The sequence below is a fragment of the Beta vulgaris genome, chromosome 6 (genome assembly GCF_026745355.1).
Source record: "Beta vulgaris subsp. vulgaris cultivar EL10 chromosome 6, EL10.2, whole genome shotgun sequence".
NCBI lineage: Eukaryota > Viridiplantae > Streptophyta > Magnoliopsida > Caryophyllales > Amaranthaceae > Beta > Beta vulgaris.
The window spans coordinates 56,875,652-56,881,020 of NC_079207.1; positions in this window are offsets into that span (position 1 = coordinate 56,875,652).

Sequence of the window (5,369 nt, forward strand, 5' to 3'; positions counted from 1 at the left end):
ATAAGCATTAAGATAATCTAGATTCATATGAGACGCACGTATCACTCAATAATCAACATACAACTTGCAAGAAACATTTCAGGTCACGTGATCAAACTCCACTAGGGACACATTGGGGTGGGCATTTTGCAAAAAACACAAAGATTCTTGACGATTAAGCTATACAAACAAGGTGACGCGCGAAGGAAGCTTGTCGAATAAAATTTCTCCTAAAAATAAAATTTCAGGTCACGTGATCAAACTCCACTAGGGACACATTGGGGTGAGCATTTTGCCAAAAACACAAAGATTCTTGACGATTAAGATATACAAACAAGGTGACGCGTGAAGGAAGCTTATCGAATAAAATTTCTCCTAAAAATAGAACAAGATATCTAAAATAACCCCTGATACTCAGATAAAAATACATATTACACCCAAAATTTCATAAGACTAACCCACCAACATCAACAAGAATGCATAGCAAAATAAGATCTAAAATGAGCTCAAATTTTCAGCCCACCAACATATCATTGAGAATCAACATTGAATTCCAAAGAGTAATAACAAGGAATTTTCTGAAGAAACTTGAATGGAAAATAGGGGGGGGGGGGGGGTTTGAAAAGAGTGTACGAGATGTAGAGAGTTTAGTGTTATAAGTTATAACAGTTAGAAATTTAAAGTTTCACCTCAAAGACAATACCAAATTTCCTCTTTCAAACTACTAAATAAACCCGATTTAACACAGCATATCCCGAGAAAATTAACTAACAAACCAAGCACTAACACTTTATTCAGAAAGCATCCATATCATAAAACGTCCTCACTTCTCAGGAAGATTGGAAATGTATGATTTAAAAAAAAAACAGTATTACATCCCTAATTGCATAACCCACATTCATGATTGCCCCAAAAAAAAGGCACTTTCAGAATCAAAGTGTAATCTTGTTTAAATTCTACATTTTACCCTCTTCAGATTATTTCCAGCTAAAATCACCAGACACAGAAAACCCAACTTCTTCTTTTAAAACGAAAATACCTAATTCAACACAAAATAAAATTTGTAACAATAACAATAGAAGCTAATACTGAACAATAAGTATAAGTTTAGGGTTTCCGGCAGATCAAGATCAAAATTGGAAGCAAAAAAAGGGGGGTGAAAGAAAAAATAAATTGACCTTTTCGTCTTGATGAAGAGCGATCCAAACATGAACTTTGTCCATAGATTGCCAGAAGACGAATGCACCCAAAGACATCCCGAAAAACGTTCCTACTTTCACCATTTTTGTTGTCTCTCTCTCTCTTTCTCTCTCCTCTTTCTTGAAACGTTTTTTATTTGGGGAAGATGAATAGAGGTTGAACAAGGGGTAAATGGATCAAAGCCCATATGGATATTCACCTTGTTGTGATGGATCTATATTTGGGCTTTTCTACTTCCAAACCCCTTATGCTTTGCCTTCCTGGCCGGGATAATTTCATTTTTTTCCAAAAAAAAGACCGTCTTCTAAACTTAATAAAAATAAACTTATTAAATTTGACTGGACGTGATTAAACTTGATATTAACTTATGTTTATATTGAAGAAAAATAATAATGATACTACATAAAGAAGATGAGAAAGAAAACTAGAAAGAGAGGGAGAGAGAAAAAAAAAAGAAAAAAGTCTCAATTTTCCCTCAAAAGAACCCTAGCCCGATATTTCCCAAATTTTTCCTCCAATCATACTATTCAAATCCATTTCAATACCAATTGTTTGCTTTGTTGCTTTATGCTATTACTTCGTTTGCGATAGTTTCGTTGTTTTCTTCATTAAGAATGGTTTTAATGTCAAATAGTGGTTAGTAAGCTTTCGCCCTAATTTTGCTCTTTGTAGCCTAGCCTGCGAAAACATAGTTGGTTGTGTTTAAAGCTAACTAATTTATGATGCAGGCTCGTTTTATGGTCCATTAATGATGAATTTAAGTACCTTTCCTCAATCTTTTGGTTTAATAGTACACTTAACTCTCTGTTGCTAGGATTCAAATTAAATCGGGGCTTTTCTATAGTCTATTTCATAACTAAATGTGAGTCTAAGTGCAAAAGTAAGGATTGTGAGTGTTATTGCATTTGTCTTTGCGCATTTCAAATTCAGGATGATTTTCGTCCTTTGTTCTTCAAAGCTTTGGCGTACTAAAGCTTCAGTCTGCAATATTTATTATTACAAGCAAACCCTAGCATTCAGTGCGATAGTAAGTGTCAAAATTATCCCCAGCTGGGTGCAATTGTTAGAAAGTTGCTTCAAAAATTTGTTGGTCTATTTAAAGGAAGGAAGGATAAATTGGAAGGAATTCCTCTCCACTTTATCTCTTTGTCTTTTATTGTTCCTTTCCTTTTCTAGTATTGCTCCTTGTCTTTCCTATTTGCATAACTGTGTGATGTCTGATCCTCTAAATTTTAAGAAAGCTATTTTATCTCTTCCTTCTCATGAAGGGGAGCAAGCTGGCATTGATGTTACTACTAGTTTGTCTTCTGCTTCCAAGAATGCTACTGTTGGTGTTGATAATTTGCTTCAGGATGTTTTGCATGATCCTCCTCCTCCTGCCACTTTTCCAGAAAAGTATTATTCTAGATGAGTTGGTTCAGGTCCACAAGGATATTGATGAGTTATCTAAATGTTGTTTCTGGGTAAGATGTTGGGTGATCCTTTGGATCTCCGAACTGTTATGGCTCGGAGAAAGGCTGATTGGAAGTTCGTGAAAGGTGATGTTCATTATTTAGAGATGGGTACTAACTGGATTCTTATTTGTTCTGCTAATCTATATGATTTACTTCTTGTTTGGTCTTAGCGTCCCTGGTATTTTCAGGGTGAGCTGTTTGTGATTCAACCTCGGGAGCCTAATTTTGACCTTTATCTAGAAGAGATCAAATGGGTTGATCTTTGAGTTCGTATTCCAAGTTTCCCTGTTGAACTTGTGAATGTTGAGTCCATTACCAATATCATTGCTGTTAATAGTGTGGGGTTGTTGATCAAGCTTGATTCTCGTTCTTTGCTTAGGAATAAAATTTCGGTTTGCTAGAGCTTGTATTCGTGTTGATATTTCTGAGCCTTTATGAGAATTTGCTGAAATAAGGCGTGCGAGGGGGGGGGGGGGGGTTTAAAGTTTGTGGTTATAATAATTGGTATGAGGATTTCTCATCAGGTTTTTCTTTTTGTGGATCAGAAGATCATGCTATTGAGCTTGATCCTTTATTAAATGCTCTTGTGTAAGAAGTGAAAATTTGTCTGTGTGAAAAGCCCTACACAAAAGCTTTTGGTTGATAATCTTGCTTGGGCGTCTATGCAAGAAATGCTTGGCACTAGAGCCGAGCAAGCCACTATGGTGCAAGCAAAGCCTAAGCCATTATGTGAGAAACTCTTCCTCTTTTACTTCTAAGTTTGGTGGATTTGCTATGATTGTTGTTGGCGGGAAGAAATTAGTGGTGTATAGTAAGAAAAAAAAAACTGATAGCATTGTTTTTAAGTCTCCTCTTAAGACTGGTGATTCTTTCGGGGGTAAATCTACTCAGTTTGCTGGCGAGAGAGGTAAAGGTAAATTAATTTTAAAAACAGTTGTTCCTCGTTACGATAATGATGATATTTTTTTTTGATGATGATGCTAGTGAGAAAGCTTTTTCTTAGAGTTGCCTTCCCCTTGCTCCCTTTGAGGAAGTTTAGCATGTAGAGGAACCATTTGAGGAGGGAAGTGGTGGTGCTGGTTTCCATGCTCCAACGAGGGATGATGATTGATGCTCTCTCATGTGCCTTTCCAAGTGGTGTATCCAAGTGATTTTTATGATTATAATCAGTTTGGCTCTCTGGCTCCTGATTCTGATTAGAACCTTGCTGACCCTTCTTTGTTTGAGTATGTATTGATATTGATACCTTATTGATTAATGTTGATGATGATTCTCTAGCTCAATATGCTTCTCAACTTGAGAATTCATTTCATTTTATCATCTTCGAGAGCTCTATTGTAAGGTACCTTGAAGCCTTAGGTGTTGAGCGAGGAAATCATGTGGAAACCAGCTCTCTCTAGTTTTGCTAAGAGGAGAAAAAGCAACGGTGAAAAGGATTGTGCTTCTTCAACTCTGAAGAAATCAAAGCCATAAGTAAGCATTTGGTATGGTTTTTTTGGGATGTGATTTATGTCGTTGGAATTTCGGAAGATTAGGGGCTCAAAAAGGAAAAATGCCTTAGAAGAGGTGAAGTTTTTTTGCATTGTAAATAATACTTAGCCTTATGATGTTATGTGAAACAAAATCTAGCTCTATTTCATATGATGTTTATAAAATAATTTTTGTAAAACTTCTCCTTCTACGGGGTTTGCAAGTAGTCTTTAGCGTTTATGGAAAGATTATATCTATATATATTTATGTATAGAAGTGAGTTCATATGAGGATGCATACTTACATGGGAAATGAGAATGAATTTTATGCGTTATTATAACTCTTATGAACACTAGTGGAAAAACCTTATCAGTCACTTATTAACAGATTCACTTTTTGTAAAAGTGCATCCGAAAATCAACATAAAAAATGGGAGGGAAAGCTGGGAGGACAATATGATGCGGTCCTTTTGTGAACTGCATCAGAATTTATAATCTGATGCGGTTTCTTTTAATCTGATCCGGTTCACAATCTTCCATCAGATTAAAATTTTTTTAATTCAGTTTCCATCTTCCTTTTTCTCTCTCCTACCACCTTCTTCCCCTGCCACCCCTCCCTCTCCCACCCCCTCCCCATCCACCCTCGAAATCCCATCCCTCCTCTTCTGCTACCCTTCCACCCTTCCCCTCCCCTTTCCTGCCACCCATCCCCCTTCCTCTACCACCGCTCCCCCTCTCACACCTCTCCCCAGCCACCCCCTTTGGCTATATGTGAACCACCAACACACAACGGCGAACGCCAATGGCGGCGGAACAACCCAATGGCTGTAATGTTAACCATCTTATATTCTTACAAATTCAGAGCTTCCTCCTACAAGCATTACTAAGCTTGATGATTCTACAAATGGACATAAAATAAATAATTTCTAAAATGCTTGTCTTCTGCCTAAATATTGTCAGACCATGAAGTTCTCTCTTTGTTGATCTATGTTTCAACATTCAAGCATCTGATATCCATTATATTTAAATATTTGAAAAATTCGGTCCATGAGTATGTGAATCCACATGTAAGGTCAATAATATGTAACATAGAAGCATTTCCTAAGAGCTGGTCTAGAATTGTAAATCTGGATGTGGGTCATTTGCCGAGTGTATTTTTGGCTTTCGAAACACATGAATAGAAATCTTTAGTGTTGGTGGACACAAGTTATCTTGGGCGATCTCTATAATTTGCTGTTAACTTCCTGCAACCTGATTGACCACCAAT